Source organism: Anomaloglossus baeobatrachus, chromosome 2, assembly GCF_048569485.1.
Source record: "Anomaloglossus baeobatrachus isolate aAnoBae1 chromosome 2, aAnoBae1.hap1, whole genome shotgun sequence".
Lineage (NCBI taxonomy): Eukaryota > Metazoa > Chordata > Amphibia > Anura > Aromobatidae > Anomaloglossus > Anomaloglossus baeobatrachus.
This window is the reverse complement of record NC_134354.1, coordinates 369,692,237-369,709,196: the sequence shown is the minus strand read 5'-3', so window position 1 is coordinate 369,709,196 and position 16,960 is coordinate 369,692,237.

The following is a 16,960-nucleotide window of genomic DNA, read 5'->3' as shown; positions in this document are numbered from 1 at the left end:
GAAAATCACCCCTCAACTTATTTACAAGCCCACAAGTTCGTGGGAAGCCTGCTAGTTCTCGGCCATGTCCATGAGTAGTCTCTCATGCAGGTTGGGTAAAAGTAAACAGGGTCCCTCCGGGGACAACTTGCCGGCAACGGCCGGAATAATCACATGGACAATTAGATGAAGGTTCACGGTTCATTAAAGTCATTCAATCACATATTTACACACTTAATATAGGACACCCCTAAATGGTAGTTTTCCTGTACCTAAGCAGGGGTTGGCCTAGGTTGGGGCGTGTGGACCTTCTGGGCCCAATGCTATCAGTGGAGGGCAAGGGGACAGAGGAGACAGTCAGCTCCTCTTCCTGTTTACTGTGTGGGGCCGGCGGAGACTCAGGGGGACTGGGTACAGGTGCAGCTCTGGGCAGTGGTTCACTGGCGGGTACTTCCGTCTCCTTTTCCTCCACGGGTTGTGGGAACATTATTACCAGAATAAGCACCGCGCCGTGCTGTGTAGGCCAGTCCGCTGGGAAATCCCCCATTACTGTGTGGATCACCTCTTTCTCCTTCTCCCCGGTTGGTCTGGGGGTTGGAACTTCAGCTGCTACCTTCAACGGCGATGGGCACCTCTTCAGGTTGTCCCTGGACACCGTGGCCGAAGTCTTCCCCTGGTCATGACTAATCTGGTAGGCCTTCTCATTCTCCCATTCAGTGGGTTGTATGACATACGGGGTCTTTTCCCACTGGTCATCGAGCTTATGGGTTCTTCTTTTTCGTTTCAGCACTACATCTCCAGGTTTAAAGGGGCCAGCTGGAGCCCGCTTGTTGAAATACTGTTCCTGCTGTTCCCGGCTCCGACACAGGTTCCTTTCCACGTACTCCTGGACCTGTCGGTACTGCGCTCTCCACTGAGTGTCCCATCCAGCAGTCGAAGGGAGGGCTTCTGGAGCTTCCAAGCCCATTTCTAGGTCTGCTGGCAACCGGCCTGGCCGAGCTCTCATCAGATACGCTGGTGTACATTTGGTAGAGCTGGAAGGGATGTTATTGTACATATCGACCAGGTCAGGCAGCTTTCCTGGCCACAGGTTCCGCTCTTCTAGCCGTAACGTCTTGGGGAGACCCAGGACCAGATGGTTCATCTTTTCACACATGCCATTAGTCTGGGCATGGTAAGGCGTGGTCCGAATCTTCTTGCAGCCGTACAACTGGCAGAATTCTTGAAACACCTCCGCTTCAAAAGCCGGGCCCCGGTCGGTAAGCAACCTCTCCGGGTACCCGTGCGGTCGGCAGAAATAGGCCTGGAATGCTCTAGCGGCGGTACGGCCGGTCAGGTCCTTGACTGGGACAACCACCATGAATCTTGAATAGTGGTCTACAATGGTCAGGGCGTAGGTGTATCCACTTCGGCTAGGGGTGAGCTTCACATGGTCGAGGGCGACCAGCTCCAGCGGCTGATGAGTAATGATTGGGCGTAGAGGGTCCTTCTGGCTGGCCTCGTCCCTTCTTCTCAGTGCACAAGGACCACACTCTCGGCACCAGGCCTCCACAGACTCCCGCATCCCACTCCAATAAAATCGCTCCCTCAACAGCATCTCCAGCTTCTTCCACCCAAAGTGCCCGGCACCGTCATGGTAAGCCCGTAGAACTGTGGGCACACTAGCTTGGGGAACCATTAGCTGACGAACCTTCTCATGGGTCTTCGGGTTGATCAGTTCCCGATACAGTGTCCCCTGGTCCAGATGCAGCCGGGCTCGTTCTTTCCACAGCCGTTGGGCCTCAGGCGGAGCAGCGGGGTCCAGTCTAGTGGAACCTTGTTCAATCATGGTCTTGACCACTTGGACGGCAGGCACTTGGTCTTGGGCTTCTTGCCATCCCTGACTGGGTAGCAGGTCCAGGCTCGCCTGTTGCTGCTGGACATGCAGCTTCTCGACTGGTGGCCGGTGGAATGCGGGCAACTCGATTTCTTCGAGATCATCGCCTTCCGGTCCCTCATCCGATAGGTGGGGCATCCGGGATAGCACATCCGCGTTAGTGTTCTTGCGGCCGGCTTGGTACTTGATCGTGAAGTCATAATTAGACAGCCGGGCTACCCACCGCTGCTCCAATGCGCCTAGTTTGGCCGTGTCCAGATGGGTTAACGGATTATTGTCCGTATAGGCGGTGAACTTAGCGGCTGCAAGGTAATGGCGGAATCGATCAGTAATGGCCCACACCAGGGCTAGGAACTCAAGCTTGAAGGAGCTGTAATTCTCAGGGTTCCTTTCCGTGGGCCGGAGTTTTCTGCTGGCATAGGCGATCACTTTTTCCCTTCCGTTCTGGACCTGGGACAGGACGGCTCCCAAGCCTACATTACTGGCATCGGTGTACAGGATGAATGGGAGATTACAGTCGGGATACGCCAGGATTTCTTCCCCTGTCAAGGCCGTCTTCAGCTGGCGGAAAGACTCTTCGTGCTTTGCTTCCCATGCCAACGGGGTTCCAGTAGGCCTGCCACCCTTGGTTTGTCCCATGAGTAGGTCTTGCATGGGGGCGGCCATCTTCATATACCCCTTAATGAAGCGACGATAGCAGCCCACCAGGCCCAGGAACTGTCTCACCTCTCTCACCGTGGTCGGTCTCGGCCAGTCCTGAATGACAGTGATCTTCTCGGGACCTGGGGCAACGCCTTCCGCGCTCACCACGTGTCCGAGGTACTGTACCCTTGGTTTCAGTAGGTGGCACTTAGAGGGCTTCAATTTCATCCCATATTTGGCTAGGGACGTGAACACTTCAGCCAAATGTTCCAGATGAGCCTCGTACGTCTGGGAGTACACGATCATATCGTCCAGGTACAGTAGGACCGTTTCGAAGTTGAGATGTCCCAGGCAGCACTCCATGAGCCGTTGGAAGGTTCCAGGGGCATTGCACAGCCCGAACGGCATGCTGTTAAACTCGCAGAGTCCCATGGGAGTGGCGAATGCCGTCTTCTCACGGTCCTCTGGGGCAACCGCTACCTGCCAGTACCCGCTAGTAAGGTCAAGGGTTGAGAAGAAGTTAGCAGTTCTCAGTGCAGCTAGTGACTCTTCGATACAGGGGAGAGGGTAGGCATCTTTATGCGTGATCTGGTTGATCTTCTGGTAATCCACACACATTCTCATGGTGCCGTCCTTCTTCTTGACCAGCACCAGTGGGGCTGCCCAGGGACTACAAGTATCCCGAATGACCCCTGCCTCCTTCATGTTCTGCAACATGTCTTTAGCGCATTGATAGTGTGCTGGCAAAATGGGCCTGTACCTCTCTTTGATAGGTGGGTGTAGGCCTGTAGGGATATGGTGTTGAATACCCTTAATCCTCCCGAAATCTAATGGATGCTTGCTGAAACCTGTTCATACTCTTGCACTACCCTGTATACCCCCTCTTGGTGATGCGCGGGTGTGGTTTCAGTGCCTACGTGTAGTTCCTGGCACCACTCCTCTAACTGTTCAGGGGGTGTAGGGTTACTGGCAGGGGATGCGGAGGTAGGAGGGACAGCTTCGTGAATGGTGTGAGGGTCTAGGGTAAGCAACTTGGCGAGGGTGGCGTAACGGGGGAGCCTGACTTCCTCCTCTCCACAATTCAACACTCTTACAGGCACTCTCTCCTTTTTAACGTCAACCACCCATCTGGCCGCCATCACTGTGGGCCAGTGTTCAGAAGGCATGGGTTCCACCATCGCCGGGTAGTCGCGCCCCTGGGGGGCCTACTGCTGCCCTGCACCAGTTCATCATTTCACTCCGGGGTGGCACTACTAAGGGGGCCACATCCATCACCCTCACTCCACCAATCTCCCGGCCAGTCGAGCTCACTTGTTGCCGATACAGCAGGGCCCGGATCTCACGCTGCACAGCCCTCTGTCGGCCCCCTCCTGCTGTGGCGGCCAACTGCTGCAACAGATTCAGCACCTCACTCATACAATGCTCCATGACGTTGGTCCCCAAGATTACTTTCGGGGTATGGTCACTGGGTTCATTCATTACCACAATCATCCCTTGATTCTTTAACTCCGCACGTCCCACAGTCAGGGTCACTTGCTTGTATCCCACCTGGGTTAGCGGGAGTCCATTGGCTGCAATCAGGGTCAGGCTATCATCAGAGGGGGCAAGTTCGTCAGTGCCCCAATACTGCTGGTACAGGGTATATGGTATAGTGGTTACCTGTGATCCTGCGTCCAAGAGGGCCATGAGCGGGACGCCGTCCACTGCCAGGGGGATAATGGGGCGAGCTCCGACGTACCGGTCTCGCCAATCAGGGGGGCCGTTGGTGTCTACTCCTGAGGATTGGCCCTTGGCCCCAGGGGTTTTAACGGGCACTGCCTAGAGTAGTGGACAGGCTTGCTGCACCTGTAACAGATAGGAGGCCCATACCGTGAGTCATTGGTCCTTCTCCGCTGCATCCAGGGGACGTCCTCTGGGCTGTCAGCGAGCTGGATCCCTCCTAAGGGCTTGACTCTTGTCGGAAGCTGGAGTGCGGCGAGGATCTTGGCTAGGTCTCCATCCATGCGGCGGACCTGGGCGGCTAGTTCCTCCATCATCCCAATGGGTGCAGCAGGAGCCGGTAGAGCCGGGGGTGGAGGCGCCACCGTGATAGGACCGGTCTCAGCCGGCCACGGGGCCGCCTCAGGAGTGTCTGGAGCTGGGGCCTGCAGGGCCTTGATGGCCCGTTCTTTCAGTACTACAAAGTCCAGATTGGGGTGTTCCAAGGCCCACAGCCACAGCTGCTTGCGGTCTTCCACGGACCCCAGCCCCTGCAGGAATTGCTCCACTAGCATCTTATTACTGTCCACATCATTAATAGTGTCCACCCGCTTCAGTGTATGGAGGGCTGTTTGCAGGCGCATGGCGTAATCTCTTACATTGTCCGCAGGCCGTTGTCGGCACTGAGAAAACTGCATCCTCAGCTCCGCTTCAGTGTGGGTCTCAAAAGCGATTTGTAGTTTTTCGAAAATGGTAGTCACTACCGCTGCCCGCTGTCTATCAGCCAAGGGATATAAATTGAGGACCGGGCTGATCTTTTTCTGGAACACCTGCAAAGCATCAGGCTTCCCGTCGTACTGCGGTAGCCAGGTAGCACCGGGCACATAGGGCAAGGAGAACGGCATCACCTGGGCAACCGCTGGGCCCGCGGCTTCCCCCGCTCCTGCGACCAGAGCAGGGGCTATCCCGTTTCCATCTATGGGCGCGGCGGGAGCTGCAACCGCCACTCCTCCAACAGCTCCGTCGGGCGCAGACATCTTTTTCCCGTCCCCCCTTGGTACTCTTCACCACTTCCGTTTGTTGGGGGCGGGGCTTCGCTTTCGCGCCTTCCCTGCTTGGAGAAGACGCTCAAGCGGGAGATTTTTGCGCCAAGATGGTGGCGCTTCAAAATTTTCGGCCGGACGCCGCCGGCGGAGATCACAAGGCGCACTTCTACTGGTAAGTAGAGGGATTCGATCCTGTTCACAGCGCCAAGTTGTCGCGGGCGGGGAGGACGCCGCCGCTGCTGCGCTCTCGCTAACGCTCGGGTCCGGCGCTGCTGCGACTGCTGCTTTATGGCTCGAGCGGTGGGCCGGATCAGGGGACTCGAGCGGTGCTCCTCGCCGTGAGTGAAAGGGGTGGTTGGTTTGGGGGAATTAGTCCATGACGCCACCCACGGGTCGTGGTGAAGATAGGCACCACCGCTGCTGGTGACGGGGATCCCGGGAGCGATGGTAGGGAGCAGCTGGGATGTTGTTTCCCCCCTCCGTGGGTAGGGGTCGGTGGTCCCGGGGCCCGATGATGTGACGGGGAGGCAGGGTCGGTGAGGTGCAGGGTTGCAGGGACAGCGCGGCGCGGTGCCGGATGGCATGGGTGTACTCACTCAGCAAGAAAGGTACAAAGTCCTCTGTAAACCAAACGGCTGGATGGGCGGCTGTTGGCTGATATTGTTAGGCTGGGGGGCTCCCCATAACGTGGAGCTCCCCATCCTGAGAATACCAGCCTTCAGCCGTATGGCTTTATCTGGCTGGTTTTAAAATTGGGGGGGACCGCACGCCGTTTTTTTAATTATTTAATTATTTATTTCACTGCACAGTATAGACACGTCCACCGGCTGCTGTGATTGGGTGCAGTGTGACACCTGTCACTCAGCGTGGGGGCGTGTCTCACTGTAACCAATCATAGGCGCCGGTGGGCGGGGAAAGCAGGAAATACGAGATTGTTTAATGGGCGGCCGGCTTTTTCAAAATGTGAAGCCCCTCAGGTGTTGTATCGGTGTCGGTGCGTTACCTTCAGGGACTCCACGTTGCTGGATCTCCGTCACTGGTAGGAAATCTTCGGTTTTTGATCGTGACGCCACTCTCAGTATTGCGGCCAGTAGGGACCGCCACTGCAGGTTGAGGGTCGCCTGGGGCTGATGGTGTGTGCAGTTAGATGTAGGAGCCTCCTGAGAGTGAGGCAAGCCCCAGGGCCCTGTGTAGGTTTGTAGTACCACAAGTCGCAGAATGACCACACAGGCAGGATGTCTTTCAGGGTTTTTACTCACTTCAGGTGGCAGGGTGAGTAACCCGGGCGTAGCTGAGATGAACCAGGTAGGAACCAGGTATCCTTCAGGCTGACTTTATGAGGGTGACTACTGACTCGCCTTCCTTAGCCCTTGGTGGTTTGGGGTGACCCCGACTTTGAGTCCCTATGGGGGTCACCCAGGGAAGATGCTGCAGCCTCTCTCCCCTTGTTGTTTGCCGTGTGCTTGTTCCCCGGACCAGGCCACTCCAGCCTCTTGCCTCCTATGACCTATGGGCCCTCACTGCGGTTACGTGGCTGCGGCTTTTGTGGTGTTGTGGTGTGGGCTTTAAGAGCCCCACACCGGCAGGTTTAGCAGGGAAAGGTGAATCTATCCTCGCTTCGGGATCTGCCGCCCGGTTGGGCCTGGTGCTCTCTAGCAGTCTCCTTACTTCCCACTCCGTTGCACTCTCTAGCTGAAGCTGGCTTTCAGGCAGCACTCCTAGTTGACCGTTCTCCCCCGTCTGTAGCCACTGCGCGGACGCTGTCAGATTGCACAGCTCCAGGGATCTGCTCCTCACTTGAGCTCCCTGGACTCTACACTGAACTGGCTCACTGCTCCTCCTCTCCTGTTCTTGCCTACGCCACCTAGCAACCAGACTCTCCAACACACCCCTTGAGAGGAGATGGAGGCTCTACCCCCTCCACTATTCCAGTGAAGGTGAAGGCTTGCCCCCTCCTGGGATCCCCAGGGGTCCTCTCATGGGTACATGTGTGAGACCTGATCACTATGCGCCTGTGTTCCACACCCCTGTCAGCCTTCTGGATTACCTGTGTTGTACTGTCCCCAGCATGGGTGCAGTACTCAGTGGTGCCTGACCAGGTCAGGGGCGCCACATTCCCCCTTAGTTATCACCAGCACGTCCTCGGGCTGCAAGACAACATTTTAAAATGCATAAAACATTAAAACATGTAAAACATTTTAAGATCACCAGTTATCGTACATCACCACCCTCCACCCACAAGTCCGTTAACCCACCCAAAACCCTCTCAGGAGGCAGGTCACCAGTCCTGTTGGTAACCAGGTCTGGGCCATCCGTTTCCCCAGACCTTTCCTCCAATCTTCCTCTCCCGTTGGCCGCGGCTTCAGCCACTTCTGGCAGGATGTAAAGGCGGCTTTCATGGGCTGGTGGTTTCAGGGTATACCTGGCCTGGTGGATCCGCGCCTTCAGCCTCTTCTGGCAGGATGCAGAGGCGGCCTCCACAGTTGGTGCTGGCCAGGTACCCTCTTTGTGGTGGTGAGCCAAGGCCCCATAAACAGGCGTGCTCTCTGGTCGCAGGTGAGCCAAGGCCCTTTTCTACGGACGGGCCCCCCTGGTCGCAGACGAGCCAAGCCCCTAAACAGGCTGGCCCTGGTGGTGGTGCCACTGGTGTAACTATTTACACTGCGAGAGTTTGTGGCTATAGCCAGTTCATAGCCTTAAGGTTTATGGTTTTCTCACAATAGTTTTTGTGGGCACATTTCTTAAACGTTGCAAACAAAACTTGTCAAAACTTCAACTGGTAACTTGCTGTATTTCTTTACTTCTCTCTACTCTACTCCTCCGTTTCACCAGGGCGTGGGCATGTAGGGCACCGGCACCTGTGACTTTCTTGCTCTCCGTCGTCGTCCGTGGTTGTTTCATCTGTAGGATCTTTGTCTGTGGTTGTTTCATCTGTAGGTTCTTTATCTTTCCTTTCTTGGTCTTCGTCTGTTTCTACATCTGGTTCTTTATCTCTGTCTTTTCTTTCTTGTCTTTCTTGTCTTTCTTGTCTTTCTTGTCTTTCTTGTCTTTCTTGTCTTTCTTGTCTTTCTTGTAGCATGGGATGGCTGTAAGGTTTGCTGGGACATAGCGCTACGTCCAGGGCATACAATCCCCTTTCGCCCTGATGCATGGTGAACTGAACTGAATCTCCCATCTTTAGATTTCTGCCAGGGTGTCCTCTAGGCAGATGAGCGCTTACATCTCTCCTGTTAACAAATATCCCCTCCTTGATGCCAGGGGCTACAATGAATCCATAACCACTTCTCAGATTGAAATCTTCCACTACGCCATGACACAGGGGTCCTCTGGCCTGGGCTTTGGACCTTCTTAGGCACCTTTTCTCCTCCAGGTCTCTGACCGTGACTTCCCTCTGCTCTGGGGATTGTGGTGCTGGAGCAACCTGTGTTCTGCTGCGCCGTGTCTTGCGGGCTGGATTCATGCCTGTGGGCTTCCAGGTGAGGTCTTTGGGTTGATCTTCATCTGCTGACGGTGTCAAGTCTTCCTCCTCCCAGCGGGAATAGGGCAGCATCTCCGGCTCCGGGTAGGGGTCTGCTGCGGTTGGCGTCGGAGTCAGCCCTTCTGCTTCCTGGCCTCCTCTCCCCCTTAGTTCTTCTTGGCACTCCTTTGGTGGCAGTGCTGGGGATGGGCTTTCTTCAGCTGGTCTGGGCGGTGGACTCTCTGGCGCGGCTGCAGGGGTTGCCTGAATCTCCTTGGGGGTATGCGGAGGGAGCAGATACCGATCCACCATCTCTTGTGGGAACTGGGCCTCTAGGTCAGCCTTCAGCTTCCAGTATTCGGGGTCCTCTCCTATCAGGGTCTTCCTAGCAGGGACCTCTTTGGACTGGGGAGCGGTGTCTGCTCTGGCCTTGCAGGCCGGGGTAAATAATGAGGTAGTCTCTTCTTGGCGGGCCGCGCCTGGCATGGCGGCGGCCTGGTCTTGGCGGGCCGCGCCCTGGATGGCGGCGGCCTGGTCTTGGCGGGCCGCGCCCTGGATGGCGGCGGCCTGGTCTTGGCGGGCCGCGCCCTGGATGGCGGCGGCCTGGTCTTGGCGGGCCGCGCCCTGGATGGCGGCGGCCTGGATCGGCGTCTCAGCTGCGATGGGATCTGTGCAGGCTGGGCTGGACGTCGCTGCAGCGATCGGAGCTTGGCGGGCCGCACCCGGCGGGGCTGCGGCCTGGTTCAGCATATCACTTGCGGCGCGGACGAGCGTCACTGCTGCGTTGGGGTCTTGGCGGACCGGGTTCAGCAGGGTGGCAGCCTGGGTCAGCGTCACACCTGCAGCACGGATGAGCACTGCCGTGGTGGTCGGAGCCCTGCGGGACAGGCGGGGCATCGCTGCAGCGGCCTGGGCTTGGCGGGCCGCACCTAGCGTGGCTGCGGCCTCACTCAGCGTCGCCGCACCGGGCGCCTCCTCTGGGACCGCGGTCGCAGCAGCCAGGGTCGGGGCTCTTGTTCTAGCCGGGGCAACACCGGACTCACCCATCGGGGTCTGAATCGTCGTCGCCGCTCGATCCGGCAGGCTCCGCGCGGCTCTCTCCTCATAGGTCCGGACCGCTGCAGCCTTCTCTAGAAGCTCCTTGCGTTCCTCATAGAGCCGTCGCATAATCCTGGCCTCCAGCTGATCACAGAAGAGGGCAAGCTCCCGGCACCACCAGGCAGCAGAGCCTGGTTCGGGGTATCCGTGTCTGGATTCCATTTCTGCTCTCCGCAGCAGCAGGTTTGTGGCTTCCCTTCTCTCTCGCCGTTTCTGGACGCTTCCGCTTTCTTCATCAGCAAGGTCAGAACTCTGCAGGGGATCTCTGGGTAGCCACACCTCTTCGTGGGCGGTAACTTCTTCCAGCGCGGGCTGCTGTTGTTTTTCAGCGCGCTTTTCATGGTGGCAATATGGCGGCGCTTCCAATTTTTCAAGCGGACCGCCCAGGCACATGGTCACCTGTCTGAACAGGTCTAGTCCTTATCCTGTTCGTGACGCCAGATGTGAAGCCCCTCAGGTGTTGTATCGGTGTCGGTGCGTTACCTTCAGGGACTCCACGTTGCTGGATCTCCGTCACTGGTAGGAAATCTTCGGTTTTTGATCGTGACGCCACTCTCAGTATTGCGGCCAGTAGGGACCGCCACTGCAGGTTGAGGGTCGCCTGGGGCTGATGGTGTGTGCAGTTAGATGTAGGAGCCTCCTGAGAGTGAGGCAAGCCCCAGGGCCCTGTGTAGGTTTGTAGTACCACAAGTCGCAGAATGACCACACAGGCAGGATGTCTTTCAGGGTTTTTACTCACTTCAGGTGGCAGGGTGAGTAACCCGGGCGTAGCTGAGATGAACCAGGTAGGAACCAGGTATCCTTCAGGCTGACTTTATGAGGGTGACTACTGACTCGCCTTCCTTAGCCCTTGGTGGTTTGGGGTGACCCCGACTTTGAGTCCCTATGGGGGTCACCCAGGGAAGATGCTGCAGCCTCTCTCCCCTTGTTGTTTGCCGTGTGCTTGTTCCCCGGACCAGGCCACTCCAGCCTCTTGCCTCCTATGACCTATGGGCCCTCACTGCGGTTACGTGGCTGCGGCTTTTGTGGTGTTGTGGTGTGGGCTTTAAGAGCCCCACACCGGCAGGTTTAGCAGGGAAAGGTGAATCTATCCTCGCTTCGGGATCTGCCGCCCGGTTGGGCCTGGTGCTCTCTAGCAGTCTCCTTACTTCCCACTCCGTTGCACTCTCTAGCTGAAGCTGGCTTTCAGGCAGCACTCCTAGTTGACCGTTCTCCCCCGTCTGTAGCCACTGCGCGGACGCTGTCAGATTGCACAGCTCCAGGGATCTGCTCCTCACTTGAGCTCCCTGGACTCTACACTGAACTGGCTCACTGCTCCTCCTCTCCTGTTCTTGCCTACGCCACCTAGCAACCAGACTCTCCAACACACCCCTTGAGAGGAGATGGAGGCTCTACCCCCTCCACTATTCCAGTGAAGGTGAAGGCTTGCCCCCTCCTGGGATCCCCAGGGGTCCTCTCATGGGTACATGTGTGAGACCTGATCACTATGCGCCTGTGTTCCACACCCCTGTCAGCCTTCTGGATTACCTGTGTTGTACTGTCCCCAGCATGGGTGCAGTACTCAGTGGTGCCTGACCAGGTCAGGGGCGCCACAAAAACAGTAAAAGCCGCCGGAGCAGTGTGAATGCCGTGCAGAGCCGGGGATCGGGGATCGGTGAGTATGAGAGAGGGCTGCTTAATTCACTTACTCAGGAGTTTAGCGGTCACCGGTGAGTCCTTCACTGGTGACCGCTAATCAGGACGCGACACAGACAGAGCCGCAGCATGACAATGAAGTCGGGTGAGGTTCACCCGAGTTCATTCTGATCGTGCGGCTCTGTCTGTGTCTGCTGTCATCTGCCATTCAGCTCTGCTACATGGCTGTCTGTGGCTGCTGTCAGCGGCCATGTAGCAGAGCTGAATGGCAGATGACATAGTAAAAACGCATCCCTACACATTACACACGCTTGGCAAGTCAATAAATAAAAAAAAAAAAAAAAAAAGGGTGCCCAATGCATACATCACGGAACACATGATCTAAAGGATCGCACACAAAATTGATCAATTTAACATAGACTACTAACGCTCGTGTGACAGCAAATGAACGACCTACGTGCAATCTCATTCAATCACATATGCGACCTGGGCGTGTCACATCGCATACGAGATCGCACACCTAATTATAAGGTGTAAAGCTGGCTTAACTCTGTAATCCAGCATGTCATTGTCACTGAGCTCCAAGCCAAAGTCTAATTAAAGACATATTTTGTGCCTGAAGGTCACTTTACACGCAGCAACATCGCTAGCAATGTCGCTGCCGATCGCACCCAATCCCGTCGTTTGTGCGTCACGGGCAAATTGCTGCCCGTGGCGCACAATATCGCTAGGCCCCGTCACACGGACTTACCTTCCTAGCGACGTCGCTCTGACCGGCAAACAGCCTCTTTTCTAAGGGGGCAGTTCGTGCGGCATCACGGCGACGTCACATGTGGCGCCCTGGCCTAGCCAAGTCGTCACAGATAACACACAAACACCCCACCCTAATTAGACAGGGACACCAGCCAAACAAAAACCCTTGTTGCCTCCCTCCAGGGTCTGATGTCCACACCAGGTGAGGCGGAGCTAAGCGGTTGGCTCCACCCACCGAGGAGTTCACAGGTCTGGAGGCGGGAAAAGTGACAGAACAGTGTAGGAGTTTGAAGTGAGAGGAGCAAGCACTTGGGTGTCTGGGTTTGTGGCCCAGGCACTGACAGCAAGGTTGGCAGACGATGGTGGCCGTCTGCAGGAGTGGTGGAGCAATGCGGAACCGTAGGACCGAGAACGGGCGACGGCCCGCCGGTACCGACCGGGGAGCGAAATGAAGCCAGCACACACAGGCAGGGCCATTGGACCTCGACCAGGCTTGGAGCCGCCGACAATAGTCAGACTGGAACCCCAGGGGTTTCAGAACAGCAAAAGTCCCGATTGAAGGCAACCGCCCACACCGCGAGGGTATACAGCTACCGCCTAAGGCTAGAGACCCAAGGGCCAGCGTCTGCGGGCAAACAGGCTCCTCCGGTACCCATACACTGGGGAGCGGGCTACCGTTGGGAATCCATAGTAGTCAGAAAGAGAACATCAAGGTGCAGGGAGAGACAGCCGCCATCACCTGTCCGGGGAGAAGCACTGCAGCCGGCTGCGGGACCCGTCCATCCAGCCGTTTGGTTTACCGAGGACTTTGTACCTTTCTTGCTGAGTGAGTACACCCGTGCCATCCGGCACCGCGCCGCGCTGTCCCTGCAACCCTGCACCTCACCAACCCTGCCTCCCCGTCACAACATCACCGGGCCCCGGGACCACCGACCCCTACCCACGGAGGGGGAAAACAACATCCCAGCTGCTCCTTAGCATCGCTCCCGGGATCCCCGTCATCAGCAGCAGTGGTGCCTATCTTCACCACGACCAGTGGGTGGCGTCATGGACTAAATCCCCCAAACCAACCACCCCTTTCACTCACGGGCGAGGAGCGCTGCTCGAGTCCCCGGATCCGGCCCACCGCTCGAGCCACTGAGCAGCCACAGCAGCCGCAGCAGCGCCGGACCCAAGCGTTAGCGAGCGCAGTGCAGTGGCGTCCTCCCCACCCGCGATAACTTGGCGTCACGAACAGGATTGAACCCCTCTACTTACCAGTAGAAGTGCGCCTTGTGATCTCCGCCGGCGGCGTCCGGCCAAAAATTTTGAAGCGCCGCCATCTTGGCGCGAAAATCTCCCACTCGAGCATCTTCTCCGAGCAGGGAAGGCGCGAAAGCGAAGCCCCGCCCCCAACAAACGGAAGTGCTGAAGAGTACCAAGGGGGCGCGAGAGTGTGTCTGCCTGATGTAGCCGAGGCTATAAAAGCAGGGACGCCAGGACTCTGCCAGCAATTGGTTCCTGGAACACGGCCACGCATGATGTCCCGTTCATCCGGCACCGCGGAAATCCCCGAGCCCACACCAGGAACAGCGGCGTGGGTGGAAGCGCGGACTGCACAGATGTGCTGCCGCCTTCAAGCCCAGGTCCGGTTCTTGATGGAGCGCTGGGTGGCTGAGATGGAGGAAGTAGCGGCGGTCGTGCGGAGACGCGAGGTGGAGACAAAGTTGGAGGAGCGGGTAAGCGACCCACGCCCCTATGTCCGAGAAGGACCGTCCGCTGCGGCTGAGGGGCCCGGCCTGCGCCCACTCACCCTCCTGCCTCCCCCGCCATCTGTACCGGCTGCTGTTGCCCCTCCGCTCGGTCCGCTACCCCCAACACCGAAATGCAACAAAATTATGAAAATGCACAACATCTCAAAAAATAACTCATTAGTTATCAAGCCTCTCCTTAAAGAGATATAAGATACAACAAAGAGAACTGGAGACTATATGGCTGAGATATAAAAATAATTTGTTTTATTAATTTATAAATAATACCAATAGAAATATATAAAGAAAAAACCACACACAATTAAAAAACAAGGTGCTGTAGATGGAAGAAAAAGGGGGAGGAGGGAAACGGGAGGAAAAGCCCACCCTATCCAAATCCCACAAGAGGCAGACACATCAGTATAAATATCGGGGATACACTACATGACACTGTAAATAAATAGAAAAAATATAGGTGAGGATTTATAAATAAGGGGGACAGGACTATTGCACGTATCAGTTAGTTAAATTCATTATACTGCCCTAAGTCCCAGCCAAAATTTAGGCAAAGTATAAAACGACCATTGCCCCAAAGGGCAGGGTGTCAATTATAGTCTCACCCATAAAGAGGTGGCCCCACCGATGTGTCACTCGCTGCCTTAAACCTCCGACGCGCGTTTCGCGATGTTCATGTAGACCGCTTCGTCCGGGAGAATGATCAATAATGCAGGTGCAGGACCTTAAAAACCCAGTCATGTGACCGGATTGGTTGTAAACAAACAGGACCTATCCGGTCCAACAGCCAATCCTGGCTCACCTTTGGCGCATGCGTGCCACGTGCGTCGCGCCCGAAACGCCCACACCGGACGTCATGGAGATGAAAAAGGGGGAGCGAGCACAGCGTCACAGGTAACCATAGCTGCTACACACACGCCCACAAACTCCATAAAGATTCCGATGTAGGACATTGCAGGCACGCACCGGCGGCAGGCACGCGCACTGGCAGCAAGGATGGATGTTAGCACAGAATATAATAATAGGGGAATTTAGGATATCACAATAGTGAGCCAGTGAGGACAGTGACATGGATGCAGATATAAATATACAAAATCAAGAAAGTTTCTTTTGGCTTTTTTGCTGCATTTTCCTCTTTCATTCTGTACATATCATTTCGTATTCCATCATTGGTATATAAATTGTCCATAAAATCCGAGAAGTGCAAGTGATCATAAGGTTAAACCTGCAGAGATCATATAGGGCAGAGAAAGGAAATATTTTTAGGGATAAATATAATATATAACCTTATTGATAGCACCGTATAGTTGCATAAAAAACAATTTTAAAAACACTTTAAAAACTGAGGGTAAACACACAATTGTTGTATGGAAGATCATATTACAGAAAGCAAGAAAAACTCAGGGATTCGTTTAACCCTTTGGGGGACACCGTATCTAGTACCGTAATCCATCTTGCCTCCCTCTGGGCCAGGAGTTTTTTAGTATCACCACCCCGTATACCCATATGGACCACATCAATTCCCCTGACACTAAAGGATTTGGGGTTACAATCATGAAACGCTCTAAAGTGTCTGGGGATGGTTTTGAGTTCTGCCTCATTGGTCACCGTTCTTGCTGCGCCAATATCCCTCACATGTTCTCGTACCCTCACCCTAAATTCTCTGGAGGTGAGACCTATATAAATTTTTCCACACCCACATGTGGCATAGTAAATGACATTCACCGTGCCACAGGTGATGTGTTCTCTGATGTCAAAGCACCTCTGGCCATCACTTGTTTTAAAGGTGGAGCTGCGAGAGATATTGGCGCAGGAGACACAATGGCCACAAGGGAAACAGCCTTTAGTTGGACCTTTGGAGCCAAAGGGGTTAATAGGTTTTGGTGGAACATAATGACTCCTCACCAGGTAGTCTTTCAAATTCTTACCCCTTTTGGCCACCATCAGAGGGTTCACAGGGAGGAGAGATTTTAGAGATGGATCAGATTGCAACACCGGCCAGTGTTTCAGAAATATGTCTCTTATATCATCCCATTTTTCATTATATGTTGAAATAAATCTTATTTGTTCCAAATTATCACCCTCCTCAATATTCTTCTTGCATAACAATTCGCGTCTTGGTGTTACCTTTGCCCGATTGTATGCTTGTTTAAGACATCTTGAACCGTATCCCCTTTCTCTAAATCTGAATCTCAAATCCCCAGCATGCTTTTCAAATGAATCGTCTGAGGAGCAGATACGCTTGGCCCTAAGATATTTGCCAGTAGGGATAGCTCTGATAGTGGAGTGTAGGTGGGCAGAGGAGGCATGTAACAATGAATTAACTGATGTTTCCTTCCGAAATATCTCCGTCTGCACCATCCCAAGATTATCAACATTGATTTTGATATCCAAAAATTCCACTTCATTTTGGCTATATTTGTATGTTAATTTAATATTGTATGTGTTCTGATTGAGTTGGCTCATGAACTCCTGGAGTGATGTAGAAGTGCCCTGCCAGATGAATAACAAATCATCTATGTATCTCACCCACAACTGCACCTTGGATGCGGCCCGTGCCCCCCCGTCACCAAACAAACCCCTCTCCCAGCCCCCAACAAACGGAAGTGCTGAAGAGTACCAAGGGGGCGCGAGAGTGTGTCTGCCTGATGTAGCCGAGGCTATAAAAGCAGGGACGCCAGGACTCTGCCAGCAATTGGTTCCTGGAACACGGCCACGCATGATGTCCCGTTCATCCGGCACCGCGGAAATCCCCGAGCCCACACCAGGAACAGCGGCGTGGGTGGAAGCGCGGACTGCACAGATGTGCTGCCGCCTTCAAGCCCAGGTCCGGTTCTTGATGGAGCGCTGGGTGGCTGAGATGGAGGAAGTAGCGGCGGTTGTGCGGACACGCGAGGTGGAGACAAAGTTGGAGGAGCGGGTAAGCGACCCACGCCCCTATGTCCGAGAAGGACCGTCCGCTGCGGCTGAGGGGCCCGGCCTTCGCCCACTCACCCTCCTGCCTCCCCCGCCATCTGTACCGGCTGCTGTT